Consider the following 25988-nt stretch of genomic DNA (forward strand, 5'->3'; position numbering starts at 1 on the left):
AGGCTCAAATGCACCAAATTTGTAGCCCATTGGGGGAAAAAGTCCCCTCCAGCCCTGTTTGGGGCGCTAAATCAAAAGCTGGAAAAGTTAGCGCCAGGTGTTAACCTCTTCCAGCCTCTCTGAAATTCCCATTTTTTGCTCCAAGAGGGAAGTGGAGCGCTAAATCAAGCATTCCACTTCCTTCTTGGAGCGCAAGAGGAGGAGAAGTTCATGACCCGGGATGCCCCACACTGTAATATTGCACCTGGAAGGCTCCACGCTGCAGAATATTCTGGGTGAAATGGGGTAAGAGTGCATGTTTTTGACTTCTACCTTATGAAATAATTTTCCACAGCATTTATGGTAAGTAATGCAAATTATTACAATAAGTACCTTTTTAATAAAGTTCCAAATGCACGTTGAACTTTATATCTGTTAAATAAATTTGTTTTTCTAAATTTCACCCTTTAAATATTCTGTACATTATCCTTTTCCTTTTTAAAAAAATCATTTTAGTCTGATTTTACTTTTTACCATTGTCCTCAATTACTGTGCACTGCTGTAATTGCTTTACCCTTTCTATAATAATCTAGTTAATGCTGTGAGGCAGGAGAAGCTTTTCTCTTTTGTTGCTGTACAGTGTGCCACTAGAAAAGTTCCAAAGGAAAAACAATAACCAGAGCACTTAGACATCCAATAATGCTCTTTTTACTAGTTAAGGAAGACAGAAATTGTTACAGCCCATTTGATCAGCATCTCTCACCTGAATTTCTGTGAAGCCATAAATGTGTACCAATAATACTCTAGGTGCTGAATTCTATTTTGAATTACATTGACACTGGTGCTTACACACTGACACTGCATTCCGACTCTGTTCTATGTGTAAGGTGTCATTTGTGCCAACAGGTAAATACGACCAAGTTTACAACAGCATTCTTGATAGATGTCAAGGACACACAGCTATCCTGTGGTATAGAACAAATATTGAGGCCATTTTCTACATCAATATCATTCAATGGGTGATCCCCTAATGTTTTCAAAATTAATATTTTTTCAACATTTGGACGACCAATACTCCATGGAGTATTATGCAGCATGATGGTTACTACAGATGTAAGTAATATTTAGTGTTATCTGAATATCATATCAATGTGCCTTCTGCCCCATCCAGTGCAATGCACTGCGAAAGATATGCACCACACGTGTGGAATGGCTCCTATTACTTGCTTCACAGAATTTTGTTTACATATATTGTGAAATATAGTACAAATATATTTTTGCCATTATACAAGCAAAATTAAACTTTGCTAACTCAAATTTCTTGCTGAGCTCAAAACAAAAACATTCCAGAAAGTGCCCTGTTTATAAATAATATACCAATAGGGTTACATTAATTTTGAATAGCTAAGCAGTCCATTGAAAAACATAAGAACATAAGAAATAGGAGCAGGAGTAGACCATATGGCCCATCGAGCCTGCTCCGCCATTCAATAAGATCATGGCTGATCTTCAACATCAACTCCACTTTCCCACCCAATCCCCATAGCCCTTGATTCCCTTAGTGCCCAAAAGCCTATCGATCTCGGTCTTGAATACTTTTATCAACCAAGCATCGACCAAGTACACAGTGCTCCAGGTGTGGTCTCACCAAATCCCTATGTAATAGACTTCCTTACTCTTATTCTACAACCCCCTTGTAATAAAAGCTAACATACCATTTGCCTTCCGAATTGCTTGTTGTACCTGCATGTTAACTTTGTGTGATTCATGTACAAGGAAGCCCAAATCCCTGTGAATGCCAACATATACTAGTCTCTCACCTTCTAAAAAATATTCTTCTTTTCCATTCTTCCTAACAAAGTGGGTAATTTCACATTTCTGGACATTATACTCCATCTGCCACCTTATTGCCCACTCACTTAACCTGTCTATATCCGTTTGCAGCCTCTTTGTGTCCTCCTCACAGTTTACTTTCCCACCTAGCTTTGTATCGTCAGATAACTTGGATAAATTACACTCGGTCCCCTCATCTAAGTCATTGATATAGATTGTAAATAGCTGAGGCCCAAGCACTGATCCTTGTGGCATTCCACTAGTTACACCCTGCCATCCCAGAAATTACTTGTTTATTCTTACTCTCTGTTTTCTATCCGTTAACCAATCCTTAATCTATACTAATATATTACCCCCATTCCCACAAGCCGTAATCTTGTGTACAGCCTCCAGTGCGGCACCTTATCGAATGCCTTTTGGAAATCCAAATACACTACATCCACTGGTTCCCCTTTATCTACCCTGCTAGTTACACCCTCAAAAAACTCTAATAGATTTGTCAAACACGATTTCCCTTTCATAAAATCGTGTTGACTCTGTCTAATCATATTGTGATTTTCCAAGGGCCCTGTTACCACGTCCTTAATAATAGATTCTAACATTTTCCCTACTGCCAATGTCAGGCTAACTGACCTATACTCCATGTTTTCTCTCTCCCTCCTTTCGTGAATAGCAGGGTTATATTTGCTACCTTCCAATCCACAGGGAGTTTCTAGAATCTAGGGAATTCTGGAAGATCAAAACTATTTCTGCAGCCACCTCTTTTAAAACCCTAGGTGTAGGCCACCGGGTCCAGAGGATTTGTTGGCTTTTAATCCCATTAATTTCTTCAGTAATATTTCTTTACTAATATTAGTTACTTGAAGTTCCTCACTCTCATTATCCCTGGGTTCCCCACAATTTCTGATATGTTCTTTGTGTCCTCTACTGTGAAGACAGACACAAAGGGCTGGATTTTCATTGAGGAGGCGGGACTACAACTTTCAGGGTTGTAGTCCCACCTCCATCGAGCTCTAGCCAACCCACGCGATTTTGACATGATTGACCTTGTTGAGCCCGCCCAGCAGGCCAATTAAGGGCCACCCTGCAACAGGTGACGTCACAGATTGATATTTCATCTGTCAAGACCTTTTGACAGATGAAATATCAGCATTTCACAGCTGTTTGAAGCTGTCAAACAGTGACAATCTGTACTCCAAGTTAATTCCTTCCTCTCACGATGATTTAGAAATCTCACCGGAACAGAAAGCTGAATGCTGCAATTTTTGACAGATCGCGGCCATTCGGCTTTCTATGCCGGTGAGATGAGGGATCCCGAGACCTGAAAGAAGGAAGGCTGTAAGTAAACCTTCTTTAAACACTTTAAACACACAAAACACACTTACCTCTGCACTCATGCACCCATCACTCACCTGAACACCGGACATCTCAACCCCTCCAAGCCCTTCAGCCCGACGGCCCACCTCGCTAACTTGGCATGGTTTGGAGCCGTCGGGAATCCCACACTTCAAGAATGAAAATAGGGATTAGGCTAAAACCTGCCTGTTAACTACCTGTTAACAGGCAGTTAATTGGCACTAATCCCCTTCCCGCCTCGGGGAGGCGGGTCCCAGTGTGGTTCGAGTACCCGCCTCCTTTGAAACTGGCATGGAGGCGGGTTGGGAGCGGGATGGGTTCGTGCCCCCCGATTTCAGGATTTTAACCCCCCACACGCCTCCAATCCCGCCTCCACGGCCCAATAAAAATCCTGCCCAAAATATTTGTTTAACGTCTCTGTCATTTCCTTATTCTCCATTATAATGTCTCCTGCCTCTAAGGGACTCATGCTTACTTTCGCTAATCTCTTCCTTTTTACATACTTGTAAAAGGCCTTACAATCTGGTTTTATATTTCTTGCTAGTTTATTCTCATTCTATTTTCTCCCTCTTTGTCAATTTCTAGGTGATCCTTTGCTGATTTTTAAAACCCTCACAACTCTTTGTGGCAAATTTGTAAGCTTCTACTTTTAATCTAATACTATCCTTAACTTCTCTAGTTAGCCATGGATGAACCACTTTTCCAGTGGAGTTTTTATTCCTCAAGGGAATATATAATTAGTTGAGAATTATGAATTAATTCTTTAAATGTTTACTATTGCTTATCTACCATCATACCTTTTAATCGCAATTTATCTCAGACAACTCGTCCCTCATACTGCCGTAATTGGCTTTGTCTAAATATAAGACCCTAGTTTCAGACTTAAGCACATCACTCTTAAACTTAATATGAAATTCTATCATATTATGATCACTCTTCCCCAGAGGATCCTTTACTATAAGATTGCTAATTAACCCTAGATCAAAAATAGCCTGTTCCCAGTTCATTCACATTAATAAAGAAAACACTACAAATGTTGGAAATTTGAAATAAAAACAGAAACTGCTGGAAATACCCAGCATTTGTAAAGAGAAAGACAAGTTTTGATGTTCAGGCTTGTGCTCTTCATCAGAACTTGATGGCACAACATGTTAATGTATCAACTCCCTGTGCCACAGGGTAGTAGATGAGGCCCTTGCACATCTGATTTCCTACAAGCTCTAAAACTTGGTTACATGGAGAGGCACTGAGTGGATGCTAGCTCCTTTTCCAGTGTAAAGAAAGAAAAGAAAAGAGAGAGAAAGAAAGAAAGAAAGAATGAAAGAAAGAAAGAGAGAAACAAAGAAAGAAGTAATGTGGGAAATTGCTCACTTATTGTAATGTAGTACAAACTAGTTTGAACAAGATCTGCGGTCAGTGCTTCAAGTTATGTATTTGTAAGAAAGATTAAAAAAATAAAAAGACACTGAAGCAGTAAAAAAAAACATCCACTCAGTCTGGAAAAACTCATTCAGTCTCGGCGAACTTCAATGCACGCATCAAAATGGAAAGAAGATCAAAGGTTGAGAAATGTATTGGTCCTCCACCCAGTGGTCAGTTAAAGAATGGGATTCAGAGCAAGTAACCTGCTCACCCACTCAACCAAGGAACAATATATATTGGCCCAGAAATTCTGGTCAGGGGCTTCCCGCGGGTGCAAGCCCCCGATCTGCACTTACCTAATGCGCCGGCCGTTGAGCTGTAGGGCCCCATGGAATTCCGATCCGGGGCCTGGTCCAGCTGCCGGCGCGCAGTGCTTGCGTATCCCAGGGACGCAGTTAGTTCGATGTGTCCCCTGGGATCACGTGGGCCATGGGCAGCCAATCGGAGCAGGGAATGCGCCATTCATAAGTCTGACAGGAAGTGCTGTCAAGACTTATAAATACTGCGGCCCCAAAATAGCACTAAACCTTCAAATAAATTTTTAAAAAACCACATTTTTTAAATAAACTATAAATTACATGAAATAACTATTTTAAACAATAATTTAAATTTTTGAAAAAAATAATTTTATATTCTAATGGGGCTAAAAATAAACTTACCTTGCTTTAAAGTATTTAAAAATAATAAACCTGTGGAAAAAATGTTTTAATTTTAATTAATTCACCACTTACCTTGTAAAAAGCAGGCCTTACGCCTGTTTTTTACATTTCTAAATAATGCAGGCTTACGTTCCCGGAGAAACCTGTAAAAAAAACGTAAGTTTGATGCGCACGCGCTGCCTCCCCCGCGCATGCATTCGACCTCTGAACCTCTTCGTTCAGAGGAATGGAAGTGCCGGTTTCCCGCGCATGCGCAGTGCATGCAGGAAACCGGCACTTCCATCGGGCCTACGGGTGAGTACCCCGTGCGTACTCACCCGAGGAGACCCAAATTTCTGGGCCAAATTAATATTAAGAAAGGACCTAAGAGCCAAGAAAATAATTCTGAAGTGGGAGATAAAATAAATGGTAAAAATTTTGACTTATTTTTACAAGAGAAGAATAAATTCAAAAAAATTATGAAAGGAAGTAAACTGAAAGGGCATATTTGTGAAAATAATGAAAATTAATATCATTACTATGTGAATGTAAAAAAAACTGTATGAGTAGTTTTGAGTCCAGCTTTTTAAAACCAGTCAACTTTGTCTCATTTCTTAACCGATCCTAGGTGCTAAAAGCTGTAATAAATGTCCATATCAAATCATTTCCAAGCAAAGTGTTTTCCACATTTGGTACCAAAATATAGATTTAGAAGATACTTATTTATTTAGTGGAACTAAGATGATCTCAAATCACCATATAATAAATGATTGTTAAAATCTTTTCTAAATCCACCAACTTTCTTTGCAAAGCAATCTCTGGAGGTTGTATTTACTATTCAAGATTTGAATTAGGTTAGACTTTCCTCCCATTTGTTATTTGGATGATATCAAGATCGTGAATATTTTTATCGCTAAAGCACTTGCAGTGATATGTGTTTATGCTCCGCTCTTCTCTGGGTTTTTTTCTGATTCCATGGATGTTAATAATCCCACTGCATGAGGTAAGATAGTCCACCAGCACCAATGCAAATCTTTCTCAACAGCAACTTGTTTTGCATCATATCACTACCAAAAATGTAAATGCTCATTGGCACAATAAGTGTAAGCAGGAAAACATAGATCATAACCTAACACCCTAACAATTAAAACTGACTTCAAACAATTTGCAGAATCACCTCCCTATTAAAGTGTTGCACTATTTGACAAACCCCAGGTAGATAATTGAACAAGGTCGAATGTGAAGTATTACAAGTCAAACCAAATTATAAGTCTAGTATATAAATACAAGGGGCTAGATTTTCAGTTGCTAGCGCCAGCAGTTAGCGCCTTAAGAGAAGTGATTTTCGGGCGCTATGCGTGTAGCGCCCGTGCGCAGCGCAGTTTGCGCCCCGCCCCAAATTAAGTTGCCCGTTAGCGCCGGCGCAAAGTTTAGCGCCCGGCCGGATGCGCGCGCAGAAAATGACGTCACATCCTCGTGCAACGCCCTTTGGCCGCCCCGATTCCAAACTTCAGTCGGACCGCCCCATTGTGCGGCTGGCGGCCGGAGCGTTTGGAAAAAGGAACGCAACACAACCAGCGCGGGCCCCGGGGGGCGCAAATTAAAGGGGACGTGCTCTCCAGTATAAAGGCCAGCCTTTTTTCAGAAAACACTCTTGTGCAACGCATTTCTGGAGACACAACAAGGAGGATAGCTAACTGGTTTCAAGCAGCAAGAGCTCAGGTATTTTTGGACTCAGGCCAGAGCGCTGCAAGTGGCCTTTTGGAAATTTGAGTGTTTGCCAGGATTTGATGGGGGTTGCATGGGGTGCCAACGCGGAGCTGCAGCTCCATGTCCGTAGGGCTCGCAGACGCATTGTGAGAGGGGCAGCCCTGGCTAGAGGCAGAGGGGGCTACAGGCGTCGGCCACGTAGGCCTTACCCAGTCAGGCTATACAGGCAGCAGCGCTCCTACCTAAACATGAGTGCCGCGCGATGTGTTAAAAGGCTCCGATTCCGAAAGGAGGTGATTGCAGAGATCTGCCACCTGCTTCGCCGAGATCTGCGGCCAAAGCTCAGGTGCAGGACGTCTCTGTCGGTGGAAGTGAAGGTGACGGTGGCATTGAACTTCTATGCCACCGGCTCCTTCCAATACGCTGCTGGGGACATAGCAAACATCTCCCAGTACGGCGCGCATCGCTGCATCCGCCAGGTGACCGAAGCTGTAAAGTCTGTGGGTTTTGCAGTAAATAAATACACAGACTTTTGAAGTACAAACAAACAGGTCTTTACTATTCAGAGGTCAGGGCGAATCTGCCCTAGGTATCCTGTAACATCACTTATATACTGGTGTGGTCACTGTCGGTATTACCGTATACAGAAGCCAATCAAATAGTGCCACACCTAAAGTAGTTCTCTTAAAGGTGAACGGTTACACTCAATCGTTCCCTTAAAGGTAGACGGGTACATACACTACAATCCTCCCTTTTTAGCTTATTACTTACAGGGTCCCCGTTAAACATACATATCTTCAACTTCACATAACAATTTACAGATATACTCTCGGTGGAGAACAAACAATTTACAGAGATAATTCCGGTGGAGTCAACGTCATATAAAACAGTTTACAGATATACTTTCGGTGGGAACAGTTCACAGGTTCAGTCTCTGCGGAAACAGTTCATAGATTCAGTCTCTGATCTTGACTCATTCCGAACAGCATCTCTTTGGTGTAGCCGGTTCACATGGCTAGCGTGACTCCTCCATAGCCTTTTTCTTAACGTAACAGCTTGACCTTCCATCCTGTTGAACCAGCAGTGCGGACTTTTACAACCAACTGGCTGTCTTGATAATTTTCGGGTTTTCAACTAATTTAGCTCCTTTCATGGTGTCCCGCCTGAGATGATAGTATTTTAGACAGTTATTATCTCCTGCTTCTTCTTTTTCTTTTCTGCCTTTTTGAAACTCTCGGAGCTCCTTTCTCTGCGGCCATCTGTAGCGCCACCAACTCTCTATGTTCACTAGACCTTAAGTGCTTCATGCGGATTTCTGTACTTTGGGAGTTTTCATCACAAACTGGGCAGACCAGATCCTCGTAATATTCAGTGTCACTCAATAGGTCATGATAGTATTCGGGGTCGTCCTGAGTTAGGCCAGTGAGGGGCCCTTCTACTTCCTTCTTATCCAACTGGACGTTAGCCGACGGTGGTTCCTTCTCTGACCATCTTTCTTGAAAAGACTTCTTCAAGCATTCATATTCATCCCGCTCTTCCTGGGATGTCTGCCATTCCTTCACGCCTGGCCTCATTTGTGAGTTCAATACCTTCCCTTCCATCGGGGATTCCGTTATCAGGCTATTTAATCCTTCTACTGAAGTAGCTGTTTCCGCATTCTTCTGTTCCCCTTGACGTAATTCAGCATACTTTTGACATCCATGTGCAAGCTGTGTTGCCCCCTCAGCTCTCTCCGTGACTTTTGGAAGCTCCGAATTCTTTCCCTTTGAAACCTGAAACTCGTGTTCCAATTTCGGAGTCTTGTCCCTCAGCGTGTATAAGAGTTGGCTGGCCGTTAACTCTTCTACGGGGACACTGTGGATTAGCGCCTTCTCCATTTCATCCACCTTTCCCTCCAATGTTTTCACCTTCCTTTCCTCCGGTCCTTTGGTTTTAAGCGCTCGAAGAAATTGCGCCTTGGTGTTCTCTAACTCCTGATCAGGGGCCATTCCTACAGTCTCTGTGTTCCTTCCATTGGCCTTTCCTTCCACTGCCCGGATTCCTAGTTGAATATGTTCTTCAAGTTGTTGGACCTCTGCCATTGCCGCCTCATATTTGTCTTGGGTTTCCTTCAATAATTTAACGAGTTCTTGGACATCTTGAATTTCACGTTCTGCTATGTCTTCCACCTCTAATTTTCCATCTACGGATGGAATCTCTACCGATGAGTCTGTCTTGGCCTGGAGCTCATCAAACATTTCCTGCAGCCTTTGTAATTCTCGCTCATGTTCAAACTTTAGTTGTTCATATGCTTTCACTAAAACTAGCTTTTCGGAGGTTGCCGAGTTAACCCCTTCCAGGATTGTAGTCTGGGCCCGTTCATACTGTTCCTTCAACTTGTTACACTCTGCTTGCAACGAGTCGTAGAGATGAACTGGGATAAAATCCTGGCTTCCTGAAGATTCCTCTTCCTTTAGGTCGTTCTGTAAATAGTCTAGTTCCTGAACAGTTTCAGGGAGATGTGATCGGTACTTGTCCACGATGGCTCTATGGTCGCTCTTTTCTCGAGCTAGCTGTCTCTGTTGTCTTTCCAGGTTCTCCCATTCAGTGTCCCAGAACTTTTCCATATTTTTCATCTCTTGTACGAGACGGTCACTCCACTGTTCTAATTGTTGTCGTACTTTGACATAAGTTTGAGTCCGAGCTCGGTGTTCTTCCGCCGTGGATGAATCCTTAGCTTGAACAGGCTCAGAATTCTCTGTCAACCTGGAGTTCTGCTCTGTAACTTTATTCTTCTTGGTGACATAAGTCTTTCTGCATGTCTTTGTTTCCTTCCCCATCGTCGGCAAGTCCCCTTTAGCCTTGTCATGCATATTTGAATTGGTCTTATCGTCATCCATCTCAGAATCTGAGCTGATAGCTTGCACCGAATCCTCCTTCATTATGGCTTTTAGGTAGTGCCATTCCATGTCTATTTTCTTAATCCACTCCCGTCCTAGAAGTGGTGGTCCTCCCTCAGGTAATACGTACAAATTCATTCTTGGGTGTTCTTTCCCTCTATCTCTCACCTTGACTCTTATTTTCCCCATGGGGTATACATTATGCCCCGTGTATGTCTGTAATACGAACTTGGTATTTCTCAAAGGTATGTGAGAGAATAGCCGGTGGTAGTCCCTTCGGTTGATGACTGATAGAGCTGATCCAGTGTCCAGCTCCATTCGTACTTGGACTCCAGCTATTTTTAGTACGACCCAAATCATTTGTAGATCAGTTTCTTTCCCCACATTGTGGATCTTCAGACTACCCAGCTCCTGGTTGTTTGGGTCTGAGTCTGAATTCTGTTCGTCTGAACTCTTTTCAGCCACCTTGTGTACCTTGTTGTACTTTTCTTGTGGTGGCTTCCGTTGATTGTTGGTCTTTTTCCCGGACCTGCATACCTTCACGATGTGACCCAGTTTGCCACATTTCCGACACTCTTGGTTCTTAAACCAGCAGTGATTCTGGTCGTGCGTGGTCTTCCCACAACGGTAGCATTTTGTTGTGCTCGAAGTAATTTGGTCCACCCCGAGTGCTGCCGCCTTTAGCTGCATTTCGGCCGTTCCTTTCGCTGCGGCTTCGTGTGATGCAGCTATGAGGACAGCCCTGTCCAGTGTGAGGTCGTTTTCTTCCAGTAGTCGCTTCTGCGTTCCTTCTTTGGACAATCCGCATACGAACTTGTCCCGCAGTGCCTCTGTCAGATTCCCTCCGAACTGGCAGTATTTCGCTAGCCTACGCAGTTCGACCAAGTATTCCGCATTGCTTTCGTCTTTCCTCTGCGTTCTTGCGTAGAATTTGAATCGCTCAGCCAGCATCAACGGTGTGGGGTTCAAGTGGTCCTTCAGCACAGCCACAATTTCTTCGAAGGTCTGATCCACTGGTTTAGCTGGTGCTATTAGATGCTTCAAGAGCCCATATGTTTTTGCCCCCATCGAGTTTAGCAATGTTATCGCCTTGTCGTCTTCCTCTATTTTGTTGGCTTCGCAATAGATCTCTATGCGTTCCACGTACGTGGCCCAGTCTTCTATTTCAGAATTAAAATCGTTAATATTCCCTCGCTTAGGCATCTTTCTTTCTTTGAAGCAGCACAGTATTTCTTTAAGTATTATTTATTATCTTTTTTTTTTTAAATGGCGGTTTTCCTGCGAAAATGGCGGTTTCCCGCTCTTCCCTTCTCTCTCTCTCTCTCTCTCTGCCCACTTCAATGGCAGTTAAGATGGTGGTTCTTTTCCCGCGAAAATGGCGGTTTCCCGCTCTTCCTTTCTCTCCCCGCCCACTTCAATGGCGGTTTCCCGCCTCTGTCGTCTTCTCCGCCTAATGGCGGCTTTCCGCGTTTCTCCCTGGTGTAAGGGGTATGCTTTCCCCACAGCGGACAGGTTCAGCCGCTGGGCTGGCTCTCGCACAGCTCCCCTTACTCGGCTCTGTCTTTTCCTCCCGCCCGCACGGCTCTACCGGCGCTGGGTACACCCCGTTAACGGAGGACAGTTCAGCCGCTGGACTGCCTCTCGCGCAGTCTCTCTCTCCCCGTGCTCGGCTCTGTCTCTCCCTCTCCCGCACGTTCGGTTCTACCGGCTCTGGGTACACCCCGTTAACGGAGGACAGTTCAGCCGCTGGACTGGCCCTCGCGCAGTCTCTCTCTCCCCGTGCTCGGCTCTGTCTCTCCCTCTCCCGCACGTTCGGTTCTACCGGCTCTGGGTACTCCGTAGGTGGAGAACAGTTCAGCCGCTGGACTGGCTCTCGCGCAGTCTCTCTCCCCGTTCTCGGCTCCTGTTCGCTCTCCCACTCCCGCACGTTCGGTTTTGCCGGCTCTGAGTACCCAGTTGGTGGAGAACAGCTCAGCCGCTGGACTGGCTCCTCGCAGTCTCTCACTCCGCACCCGGCTCTCACCCGCACGGTTCCCGTTCGCCTCCCCAGCCCTCTCGCAGACCGGTGTTTCCCTCCCCGGCTGCAGCTGGGTTTCTCCTCCCGCGCCTACTCGCAGGCTCAGCGCTTCGTGGCCGCGGTCGCTGCCCGGATTTTTCCCGCCGATCGCGGTCCGGCTGTCACCCGACGCCGTTGGACCCGACTTTTGGCCGGTACAGCTCCCCCTCGACCGAGGTCGAGTGCTCTGCCCTTCTCCTCCGGATACTTCTACCCCTTCCCCTACTCACAGTCTCTTCGGCCGCCTTGTTTCTTGCTGGTCGGCTCACTCCACACCGTGGTAGCAGGGTAATCAGTGCCTGTTGCTGATGAAGCTTTTGTTGCTAGTCTTCCAGCTTCTGTAAAGTACCACACTTTCTGTTGTTGTAGCCTCGTGTTTTCTTTTGGTAGCACGACGAGGGTGGTTGCCTCTCTTCGACGCTCTTTGTTACTTTGCTATTCTTGCCGCAGGGTACGATCGGACTCGTCGCCACTGTAAAGTCTGTGGGTTGTGCAGTAAATAAATACACAGACTTTTGAAGTACAAACAAACAGGTCTTTACTATTCAGAGGTCAGGGCGAATCTGCCCTTGGTATCCTGTAACATCACTTATATACTGGTGTGGTCACTGTCGGTATTACCGTATACAGAAGCCAATCAAATAGTGCCACACCTAAAGTAGTTCTCTTAAAGGTGAACGGTTACACTCAATCGTTCCCTTAAAGGTAGACGGGTACATACACTACAGAAGCACTGTTCAGAAGGAGAAGCCAATTCATCTCCTTCCCCATGGCCCTGGAGAGCCAGCATCAGCGCGCATTGGGATTTTCCAGACTCGGGGAATTCCCCTTGGTGCAGGGCGCCATTGACTGTATGCATGTGGCTTTGCGGGCCCCTCTGGAGCATGGCGAGCAGTATCGCAACAGGAAGGGCTACCATTCTCTGAATGTGCAGCTGGTGTGTGACCACAAGCAGCACATCATGGCAGTCAATGCCAGCTTCCCAGGCAGCAGCCACGATGCCTTTATCCTGCGGCAGAGTACTGTGCATGACATGTTCCAGGCACAGCCTCCCCCAAGAGGATGGCTACTCGGGGACAAAGGCTATCCTTTGTGCACCTGGCTCATGACCCCGCTCCACGCGCCCAGGACCGCTGCTGAAGAGGCCTACAACGAGAGCCATCAAACCACCCGCAACATCATCGAGCAAACTATTGGGGTCCTCAAGCAGCGGTTCCGCTGCCTTGATCGCTCCGGAGGAGCTCTCCAGTATTCGCCGGACCGGGTCTCCCAATTTGTGGTGGTTTGCTGCATGCTACACAACCTGGCTATCCGCAGGACTCAGGCACTGCCACCTGACGTTGGACCAGCACCTCAGGAGGAGGAGCAGGAGGAGCATGAGGAGGAGGAGGAGGAGGAGCAGGAGTACGTTCCCAGGAGGGAGCGACCAGGGCCAAGGGCCGCACGACGCCACCTTATTACACGGTACTTCTAAGCCCCCTGTCAGGGAATGGCCAGGGGCCATGAGGGAAGATGAATGCAGCTGCTCCGCAAGCCCTCAGCCGGCGAAGCCAACAAACACTAAGAAGAACAACCATGGAGACTGCATGAATAAAGATAATTATTTATTACACAAAAATGAAAAGCCCTTCCCACATGAATCCCCAAAAACAATAAACGGGCCCCACAAAAAGCCCAACAAACGACTCACTCCCACAAACTGGGGAGGAGTCACTCCACATTTCTTCAAACCGGGCCTCAACATCGGCCTAACGCAAAAAATAAGCCCTCCAACAACACAACCATGGGCAAAATAAAGATGGCCACCGCCATATAAAAGGAAAGCTGGCCACACCCTCTACTGAGTGGCCCGCGAGGGCGAGACCTTGCCCAGCCTTTTGCCTCCCCTGCCCGGCCTGCTGCTCCTTCGCAAGCTCTGCCCAGTGGCTGCTGCGAGGCTGGGGGAAGGCGCCTGAGGCTCAGATGCCCTTCCGCCAGATGCCGCTGTGGGGCAGCCTACACGGCGTTTGGGCCTCGAGGGGCCGTCTGCTGAGTGGCGCACCTGAGCCTGGCCACCATCAGCTGCAGCCGCTTGCCCTTGACGCCCCAGTGGGGGAATGGCAGCGACGGATGGCGCAATGTGGGCCAGCTGGCGTCTGGGATGCGCTGGCTGGTGCTGTGGCGCGGTGGCACTCGGCCGGGCCTGCACTGCAGGATCCGCAACAATCAGCCGAGGGGCGGCTTGCTGGGATGGTCCAGCGCGGCGGCTGCCCTGGCGATGCCTGCCTGAGACAGCGCGTGTGGCAGCAGTGAGTGCCCCTGTTGTCCTGGTGTGCGCCCGCATCACATCCGCCAGGGTCTTGACGGCATCAGTCAGCATGCGGCCACTCGCGGCAGTTGCTACCCCGAACTCGTGCACACTGGTCGCCAGCGACTCGATGGCCTCAGGCATGCGCCCCACCATGCTCATGAGCTCCGTGTGGCGCCGGTCCGAATCCTCGGCCATCTTATCCAGCTTCCGCACCTCCTCCGAGGTGAAGGTGTCCGGACTGGAGTCGCGACTCTCCCGCTGGGGAGGAGGGGGCCGAACTAGGGGACCCTTGCCACGTTGGTGGCGGCGAGTGTGCCGATCAGCAGCACTCCCCTCTGATCCTTCCCCCCTTTGGGGGGAAGGCCGCGTGCCACGCGCACGGCTCCTGGGTGGCTGGACGCCACTGGTCCCAGAAGCTGCATTGCCCTGCGACAGTTCCTCCAGGCACTCATCCAGTGAGGAGGTGTCAAGCATTTCCTCCTCTCCTGCGGGACGTGACTGTTCCCCCAATGGTCCGGCTTGCTCCTCCTCCTCCTCCTGCTCGGAGGTGCTGTCACTGGCAGCTTCAGGGTCCTGGTCGTCACCAGCTGAAAGCAGGAATGCACAAGAGTAGCTTCAGAGTGAGGAGACGGTGTCAGCGAGGGAGTTAGGACTGGTGGCGTTCAGCGCATTGGTGGGACAGTGGCAAAGGAGGTAGCTCGGATGGGCCAGTGCGACGCGAGAGGGCCAAAAGGCGAGGTCCTTACCATTGCCGGGCAGTGGAGGGTCGGCTACTCCGCACGCTGTGGGGACGATCACACGGGCTCCCATGAGCACACACACGCGCTCCTCCAGCCGAGTGAGCTTCTGCAGCTTGGCGCGGCCACCCCTGGCACGGGCCTGGCGATTAAAGGCTACTTTAGCCTGCAAGAGAAAGGACGGGCTGTAAGTGCGCAGTGTAGCCCTGATGTAGTGTGCACTGCCTCCCATGGTGGAATAGCTTGGCCAGAGTGAAGCCCTGATGTAGTGTGCACTGCCTCCCATGGTGGAATAGCTTGGCCAGAGTGAAGCCCTGATGTAGTGTGCACTGCCTCCCATGGTGGAATAGCTTGGAAAGAGTGAAGCCCTGATGTAGTGTGCACAGCCTCCCATGGTGGAATAGCTTGGCCAGAGTGTAGAGTGCCGAATGGCCAATTGATGCTCATGACTGTCCCAATGCTGCTGGCTGAGGGCTGGCCAATAGGACTTTCAGCTCCCTTTGCCCATCATGTCAGGTGTACATGCAAGAATGAGGAGGAGACTGGAAAGGGTACTCACCCTGACAATCCTGGTCAGGTCGTTGTATTTTTTACGACATTGTTTGTGGGTCCTGGGGGCATCGCCGGTGAACGTCACCCTCTGGGCGATCTGCTTCCAGGCTTTGGTGTAGTCGTGGTGGGTTGGATTCCTCCCACTCTCTGGGAACAAGATCTTGCGCCTCACCTCCAGAGCTGTGACCATTATGTCCAGATCACCCTCTGAGAAGTGCAGGGTACGCTGACGGGCCTTCTCTGGCGTTGCCATGACTCCCTGGGGCTGAGCAGCAGTGTTGAGGCCTCTTTGCAAGGCTGCAGTGTGCAGGGCGTGGCAGCAGACCAATTCGTCCCTTCCCCCTTTAAGAGCTGGTCAGCGCCACGGGGTCTGCTGTCAGTCCAAAAATGACCGCACCCGCGCTGCGCCCCGCCTGGGCGCTATCCCTCTGGACCGCCAGCTTAGCGCCTAAAGATAGTAGTGGAACGCCTCTTTTAGCGCTCCACCAACCTCTTAGGGCGAAGCCACTGAATTTCCGGCAACGGGGCGCTACTTTGGGGCGGGCGCTAACTTCGGGCGGGCACTAAGGTTAGCGCCCCAAAACTGCCTATACTGAAAATCTAGCCCAGTGTTTCTACCTTCTACCACGCACTAAACTCATAACTTAATGACAATAATGAACTGAAAAGTGTGTCATTCTTAAAGAAATGGGAGATGCAGGAGGCAGAACATTATCCATGCACTTCTGAGTGCAAAATTATGATGGTTCATTCCCCAGTACTGATGCGTCTCACTTTGAGGCATCCTGCCCCACCTCCAGGAATTAAGATAAAACAAATCTTTGTCTTTAGCTTAGCATGTCAGTGTCTGTCTTAGCACTCATCTTCAGCTGAACTCCATAAAAAATATTCGGATATCATTCATAATTTTCCCCATGCTTTTGTTGCAGTATATTCCACTCTGACAGCTTGTATTGTGAAGATGTCCCTAAAATTGACAAGAGTATCAGTGGATACCAATAACACATTGATAGTTTCTTATTTGAACCATAAGACAAAAATGCTTTTTTTGACAGTTGTGATAAATGATTTTGTGTCAGAATGGTCTCAAATGTGTCATATTGCTCAATCTGTGACTTGGTTCAAGAAATTTCAGAGCATCAACCTTTTCTAGCATTATTGCTTCTAAAGATCTGTTGGAACAAAAAAAATGTAATATTAAATCAACATAACCACATGAGAATTGAACCAGCTGGACAAACATTTGACCTGGGAAATCTGAAAGGTAGTTTTATCTATTTTTGTTTTGGAGTTTTCGTTTCTTTAAAAGGCAAGTTTTTTATTTGTTGTATAGAAACTAGTAGATCTCTTGTGGTATTGTTCACAAGTAGTCCAGGACCTGGAGTGTGACTTCTGGGGGGAAAAATTTGGTTGCTTTGCGCCACCCGTTCACGCCCTAAGAGGGCGCTAATGGGTCGCAAAGCAACTAGCGCCCAGGCGCGGCAAGGTTTGCGCCATTCGCGAAATTGACCAGACATTTTGCGGCAGCGCTAAACACTACCACCACGATCTCCTGCGCCCGCAGATCGTAACGTCAGTCGAGCGTGCAACGCCCTGGTAGCGTCACGGACCGGATATTGAGTGGCGCCCCCTGCCTTTCCGCCTGCCGCTAGCAACGACAGGTTGAGGGGAACGTTTTGCAGTCAGGAAGGGACTGGGGGAGCGCTATTTAAAGGCGACCGCTTCCTGCCTTTTTTTGCCAGTGACATTTTTGCAGCACGCATTCTGAGAGAGAGAGAGAGAGAGACTTCTGGAGAGATTCAACGCTGTGTGAAGGAGTTTTGGGTACTGGGCAGCACTTTGCAGGTTCATTTTGATTTGACCTTCCTTGCATCGATTTAGAAGAGACTATGGGGGCTGCACTCTGAGCTCTTTCCCTGGGTCTCTCCATTGTTCTTTCCAGCAGATTTGATATACAAGTCTCTCCAGTCCAAGATTCAAGGCTGCAATAAGCAGGGTGTGGATGGAGAGCAAGATCGACCCTCCCCTTTAAGAACTGGCCGGCGCCAGTGTGTCTGTGTTCCATTGCTGACTGACATCACATGAGCTTCACCAGCGCTCTGAGGTAGCGCCTCGCTCCTCAGTTTTTGCACCTTAAGAGAGGTGTGTAGCACCTGATTTAGCGCTCCAATCACCTCCAGTAACATTAGAAGCCAAGTTTGCAGTCAGAGGCGATAATTAGCGGCAGGCGCTAAACTTTGCGCCCGGCCGATAATTGCGCCCCAAACGGGGCGAATCCAAATTTCTCCCCCCTGATGTTTACCGTGGTACTGTTGTAGCCTAAACACAAAGCTTCACCCATTGCTGTAATACAGGACATTTACTGAAGCAATCTATTACATTAATGGCATAATACTAAAATACCACACACCTAGGAACATATCAACAGCAGTAGGCCATTCAGCCCCTTGGCCCTGCTCCGCCATTCAATTAGATCATGACTGATCTGCATTTTAACTCCATTTACCTGTCTTGGTTCCATATCCCTTAATATCCTTACCTAACAAAAATCTATCAATCTCAGTTTAGAAATTTTCAATTGACCTTACTGATACTAAAAGATACCGATCACATTGGTTGTGCCAGGATCATGTCTGCAGGTGCCCTCCACTACTGCCCTCCCCCACCGCTGGAGTATGCTGGGTAAGTGGGTGGACACCAGGTTTGCATGGGAAAGGCGGGTGCAAGTGCAGCTTGTGTCACTTCTTTGGAAGCCGCCTGAGTCATGGCCTGGAAACTGGGATGGCACCCTGCCCGGGGGCTGGTGGTAAGAGTGCCAGGCCTCATCTGCCCCAAGCCTGCCACCTTTTCCAGGGGCCAATACAGAAAATAAATTATCCTCACTGGGGAGTTCAAGTCATTGGCCAGGCTGGGACACCACCGGTGGGGCCCACATGCACCCATGTGGAAGCTGGTGTACCTTGTCTTTCTTGGGGTACTGGCTGTTACTGATACAGCAGGTCCCCATCCAGAGCCAGGAATGGGAACGACTGGCTTAGAAAGTCCCCACCCTAACCTACCTTTGTCTGGTAAGGGGTGGACTGAAGTTAAATGAGAAAAATTGCGTAAATGGCTGAAATTTTCTACCAGTTTATCACTATACACTCTGAATATTAGAATTCCACAAGAGCAAAGGTACATCTCTATCACACACACACACACACACACACACACACATACACACATCTTCTTCTTCTTCTTCTTCTTAGGCAGTCCCTCGGAACCGAGGATGACTTGCTTCCACATTAAAAATGAGCTCGCAGGCGGCTGATTAGTCCAATGCAGGACCTACAGTCTCTGTCACAGGTGGGGCAGACGGTGGTTGAATGGGCGGGTGGGTGGGGTGCCTGGGTTGACGTGCGCTCCTTACGCTGCCCGCGCTTGGCTTCCGCTTGCTCCCAGCGAAGAGACTCGAGGTGTTCGGCGCCTTCCTGGATGCTTCTCCTCCACTTTGTGCGGTCTTGGGCCAGGGATTCCCAGGTGTCGGTGGGGATGTTACACTTTTTCAAGGAGGCTTTGAGGGTGTCCTTGAAGCGTTTCCTCTGCCCACCTGGGGCTCCCTTGCCGTGCCGGAGCTCCGAGTAGTGCGCTTGTTTTCGGAGTCTCGTATCAGGCATGCAGACAATGTGACCTGTCCATCGGAGCTGATTGAACGTGGTCAGAGCTTCGATGCTGGGGATGTTGGCCTGAGCAAGAACACTGACGTTGGTGCGCCTATCCTGCCAATGGATTTGCAGGATCTTGCGGAGGCAGCATTAGTGGTACCTCTCCAGTGCTTTGAGGTGCCTGCTGTACATGGTCCATGTCTCTGAGGCAGGTATCACTGCTGCCCTGTAGACCATGAGCTTAGTGCCGGGTTTGAGGTCCTGGTCTTCAAACACTCTCTTCCTCAGGCGACCGAAGGCTGCACTGGCACACTGAAGGCGGTGTTGGACTTCGTTGTCGACGTCTGCCCTTGTTGACAGTAGGCTCCTGAGGTATGGAAAGTGGTCCACGTTGTCCAAGGTCTTGTCGTGGATTTTGATACACACACATACACATACACAGATACATACACACATACATACAAAAACACATACACATACACACACACACATGCGCACACACACACATACAAACACACACACATACATACACACACACACATACATACAAACACACATACACATACACGCATACATGCAAACACACATACACATACACACACATACATACAAACATACACACACATACATACAAACAGACACACACATGCACACATACACATACAAACACGCACACATACACATACACACACACATACATACAAACAGACACACACACATACACACGCGCGCACACGCACACACACACACGTACACATACAAACACACACATACACACACACATACATACAAACACACACACACATACACATACACATACAAACATACATACACACATACACATACATACATACAAACACAGACACATATGCAAACACACACAGAAACACACATACACACATACATATACAAACACACACACATGCACACATACAAACACACATACAAACACTCATATTTATACATACTAGCTGGAGTGCCCGGCGATGCCGAGGCTTTTTCGAGGGCATGTTGTTGTTGGAAGAGAGAGAGAGAGAGCGATTGGTGGGGGGGGGGAAAGAGAGAGAGCGACTGGGGGGAAGAGAGAGAGCGACTGGGGGGGAAGAGAGAGAGCGACTGGGGGGGAAGAGAGAGAGCGACTGGGGGGGAAGAGAGAGAGCGACTGGGGGGAAGAGAGAGAGCAACTGGGGGGAAGAGAGAGAGCGATGGGGGGGAAGAGAGAGAGCGACTGGGGGGGAAGAGAGAGAGCGACTGGGGGGGAAGAGAGAGCGCGACTGGGGGGGAAGAGAGAGCGCGACTGGGGGGGAAGAGAGAGAGCGACTGGGGGGAAGAGAGAGAGCGACTGGGGGGAAGAGAGAGAGCGACTGGGGGGAAGAGAGAGTGAGCGACTGGGGGAAGAGAGAGTGAGCGACTGGGGGAAGAGAGAGAGCGACTGGGGGGAAGAGAGAGAGCGACTGGGGGGAAGAGAGAGAGCGACTGGGGGGAAGAGAGAGAGCGACTGGAGGGAAGAGAGAGAGCGACTGGGGGGAAGAGAGAGAGCGACTGGGGGGAAGAGAGAGAGCGACTGGGGGGATGAGAGAGAGCGACGGCGGGGGAGGGGCAAGGAGGGGGAGGGAGGGGGAGGGCAGCGAGGGGGAGGGCAGGGAGGGGGGCGAGGGCAGGGAGGGGGAGGGGAGGGGAGGGCGGGGATGGAGGGGGAGGCGGGGGAGGGAGGGCAGGGAGGGGGGGAGGGGGAGGGGGAGGGGGAGGGGGGGAGGGGAGGGGGGAGGGGAGGAGAGAGGGGGGAGGGAGTGGGGGAGAGAAGGGGGGGGAGGGGAGGGGAGGAGGGGAGGGGGGAGGGAGACAGAGGGAAGGAGAGAGAGAGGGCGAGTGGCCCGCGGCCGCAAATGGAGCCAAGCCCCGAGAACAGGCGTGAGCCGGCTTGAGGCTGAGAGACAGCCACGCCCGATTGCCGGGGTAACCCTTCCCCCCCTTCCGAGCCCCCGTCCTCCCGAGCACCGGCCGCGCTGCCCCGCCCCGCACTCCCGCGAGCCCCGCTCTCCGAGCCCCCGGCCGCCCCGCACTCCCGAGAGCCCCGCTCTCTGAGCCCCAGCCGCCCCGCCCCGCCCCGCACTCCCGAGAGCCCCGCTCTCCGAGCCCCGGCCGCCCCGCACTCCCGAGAGCCCCGCTCTCCGAGCCCCAGCCGCCCCGCCCCGCACTCCCGAGAGCCCCGCTCTCCGAGCCCCAGCCGCCCCGCCCCGCACTCCCGAGAGCCCCGCCCGCCCCGCACTCCCGAGAGCCCTGCCCGCCTCGCACTCCCGAGAGCCCCGCTCTCCGAGCCCCGCCCGCCCGCCCCGCACTCCCGAGAGCCCCGCTCTCCGAGCCCCAGCCGCCCCGACCCGCACTCCCGAGAGCCCCGCTCTCCGAGCCCCGTCCCGCCCCCCCGGCCGAGCCGGCTTGAAGTCCGCCGATTGCGGCTGTGAGAGACGGCCGGCGGGCCCGGTTGCCGGGGTAACCCTTCCCGCTCACCAAGCCCCGCCCGAGATCCGCACTCCCGAGAGCCCCGCCCCCCCCGCCCGAGCCGAGCGGGGAACAGAGAGAGATGCCGCGTCTCAGCTGCTGCGCGCGCACCCTGACCCTCGTGGCTGACGCCGTTGCCCCAGGTAACGTGACACCGGGGGGGTGAGGAGCTTAGCAGAAGCCGTAGGACAATTACCTAGCTCGGGCCTGGCTGGGCAAGAAAGGCCCAGGCTTTGAGGCCTAACAAAAACGGGGAAAGGTAGGAAAAAGAATCTTCAGGTTAGAGAAAATATTTACAAATGAATGAAGTTTTTTTTTAAACAAATTAATAAAAGCAATTTTATTTTGCTGGAAATGTATATTTGAAAAGAAAGACGCAGAAAGCAGGAAAAAGAATGGAAGCAAGATGGCAGCTACTCACCTCGGTTCAGAACGATAAGGCCCACCCACACACGCACCGATTGGTCGACCGTCAGGTCACCAAAGCGTAGGATTGGTCAATCGTCCCGTCACTCGACCGTAGGAGGGCCCGGCCTCACGCGCCAGCAACCCGGCGTACGATTGGTCGACCTCGAGGTCACTCTGTCGCTAATGAGCGGATAATGAGATGCTAATGAGCGGAATGTTGAAGGTTTTTCGGATACCGCGGGCGCAATTTTTGTCCGGCCGAAAGGTAAATACGCTTACCATCGTTTTGGAACGGTGAGCTTTCTTTCGACGTAATGCACGCGTAGGTACGCTCTGTAACTTTCGAGCGCATAGCCGGACAGACGCACACCCGAGGACAGACAGACAGACAGAAGGACAGACAGATAGACAGACAGACAGAAAGAACGATCCGTTTATATATATAGCTATACACACATATACACACACATATACACACACACACATGCACACACACACACATACAAACACACACACATACACACACACACACAAACACACACACACACATACACACACACATACAAACACACACACATACACATATGCATAAACACACACAATGACAAACTCACACACACATACACACACATACATACACACACACAAACACACACACATACAACACACACAAACATACAAACACACACACACACATACATACACACACATGCACATACACATATACATACACACACATACATACATACACACATGCACACATACAAACACACATATACACATATACACACACACATACAAACACACATACATACAAACCCACATACACATATACACACATACATACAAACACACATTAAGCACACACAAACACAAAAACAAACTCATACACATATACTTACACACACATACTAACACACACATACACATGTACATACACACACATACATACAAACACACATACACACACACATATACACACACATACATACAAATACAAACACACATGCACCCACATACAAACACATACACACACACATACAGACACACATATACACACACATTCACACACACATACACATACATATACATACAAACACACATACAAACACACACACACACATACATACACACATACAAACACATACACACACACACATACAAACCCACATATACACACATGCACACATACAAACACACATACAAACACATACACACACAAACACATACACACACTCATATATATATACATACACACACATATACATACACACACACATGCACACACACATACACACACATACACATACAAACACGCACAACACATACACACATACACACACACACACACATACAAACACACATACAAACACACACATATACACATACAAACACACACATACAAATGCACAACACATACACACACATACAAACACACAGACACATACACACACACATACACACACACACATACAAACACACACATACACATATACACACAAACACACATACAAACACACACATACATATACACACACATACACATACAAACACGCATACACATACACACACATATATACACACATACACACACACATACACACACACTTACACATACACACACACACACACACACACATACACATTGACGTAAGAAAACTACTAGGCACTTGGTCTAAGCGTTAAACAAAGCTTTAATCAACTGTTTTACAACATGGAGGTCTAGTTGTGTCCTTCACTAGTTCCTGTTAAGAATGTCCTGCGCAAGCTGGGCCCGGGCCCGAGTATTTATACTCTCCCTGGACAGCGCCACCCGGCTGCTCAGTTGATTCATGTCACACATATACGCACCCACACAGACATACACCCACACAGACATACACACACACACACACACACACACACACACACAATTAATCGACAAGATACCTCCCCGGGGCCTTTACCATTGACTGTCATGGGAAGTGGTTTACACTGGGTATTGTAGATCACAGGTGGACAGTGAAAATTGCAACTCACACTATGGCCCCGATATTTCCTGAGGCACACATCCGGATTGGGGGGCGAGGGGGAGGAGTACGGGTTTCCCCGAATGCCCTGCAGCTTTAACTGATTGATAGGCTTGCTTAAAAGGGCCCACCACCTGACTCAGGCAGTTACTTCGGCCACCCAGTGGCAGGCCCTGGGTAAGATAGGGATGGCCACCCCGTTGGCAACAATAGGGTGTTAAGTCATTCCCCACCATATTTGAAGTGCTACCACCCTGTTTCTGTTGGGGCGGGAGGCCTCAAATCGCTCCCAAGACATTTAATTCTATAAGTATAATATATAATGCATTTTCTGTAAGCAGTATGTGGTATTTAGTCTCCCCCTTCTTAAAGCTAAAACAAAGGTATCTGTGGTTCAGGAAGATTAAAGGGTCATTCTCCTATAACTGATTCTACACTCTCTTCTTCAGTAATAGAATCAAATGCCAGTAAATGGTTGTAAATCACAGATTGTGTGATCCCTCAGGTGAGTACAAGGAAAGGTTAATTTAGAAAAATAGTCACTTGTCTAGCTTTATGCACATATCAGCAGAAATGAATTGGAAATTAAATTACAAGGTGTACAAGTGTAGCAAAACATGCTGTCTGCCAACATTTAATTGAATTTTATGATGCCATTTTCCTATGACACTTGCAGAAATGGAATCACAATGGAGACAGAGTTTGGTACAGGGATTTGAAACTAATGCTCCCAACTTACAGCTACTCAGTTGGAAGATGTTATTTTAGTTTTCCTTTGTTATATATAAGTGGTTTATAACCATCAAGTCACAAATGAAACTCATCTCTAATTGATAAGCCAACATGTGATATTCAGTTGTCTAACCTGTGGAAGGTTTAATGAATTGTCTCCATTGTTATCATGTACTAATTTTATACAAACTTAAACAAATAAAACTGCAGTTAGGATTTTTGTTGTGGAAAGGTTTATCTGCACTAATGACAGTTGTCAGAGTGCAGTGTATAGCTTTAAAAACCTGAAAGTAGCATGCAGTAACAAATTGTTGATTTAAAAAAAACTACAAATAGAATTGTAAGAATTTCAGCACAGAAGCAGACCACTCGCCCCATCGTGTCTGTGACAGCACTACCTCCATGTCAGAGTTATCTTCTCAAATTTCATTTCCCTAGTCTTTCTTCATGCCTTTAGTATTATTCATCAACTATTTATCTAATTGCCTTTTAAATATAATTGATATTGCTTCAATTCACTTGTGCTATTGCATTCCTTATTCTAATAACTATTTGTGTGAAAATATTTCTTCTAACTTGCTTCGTTGTGCTTCTATTACTAATCCTGAATGTATGCCTCCTTGTTAGAGGAGTTATGTCAAGTGGGGTGTTGGGGCGGGGGGGGGATGGCGGGGTGCGGTGTGGAGATGAGTACTGAGTAGGTTATCAATGTTGGGACCTCAACTGTTTCTAATTACATTAACAACATAGATCCAAAAGCTCAATGCAAACTGATCAAATCTGCAGTTGAATCTGAGGAATCAGTTTATCAAATTTGCAGCTGAAGTTAAAAATATGATCACTTACACAGATCTTGGAAGTCAACCATTTGTCATTTGTCTATTTAATAATAAAGGACATACTACAGTGAGTGTCTCATAAAATAACATAAAATGTAACAGGAATAGTCATGGCTCCTCTCCCTGTCACACCACACCATACCATCTACCTGAAAGGAAAGAAGAAAAAGATAGAAACAAAAGCAAGAGTTAAGTAGAGAAATGAGAGACAGAGAGAAAACCAGCAACACAAAGAGATGAACCATATTCTCCGACTTATCGTGTGCAATGCCATGGGACATGGGAAAGTGCGTATGGTGACTCTTTTACAGTCATAGAGTTTGATCCCCAAAGGACTAACAAAATTACCAGAATACCACTTAATAAAAATGGAATTTGACTTCTTCTGTCACAGTGAATCAGTGG

The 25988-nt window shown here is 48.1% G+C and overlaps 1 protein-coding gene across 1 annotated transcript in view; it reads left to right on the forward strand.

Moving 5' to 3' along the window:
* LOC147116492 (uncharacterized) overlaps positions 1-25988 on the forward strand; it is a 368216-nt gene that overhangs the window by 91152 nt on the left and 251076 nt on the right. The gene's annotated exons all lie outside the window — the stretch shown is intronic.

The sequence above is a fragment of the Somniosus microcephalus genome, chromosome 6 (assembly GCF_052327205.1).
Source record: "Somniosus microcephalus isolate GS21.2 chromosome 6, FLI_Smic_1.0, whole genome shotgun sequence".
NCBI lineage: Eukaryota > Metazoa > Chordata > Chondrichthyes > Squaliformes > Somniosidae > Somniosus > Somniosus microcephalus.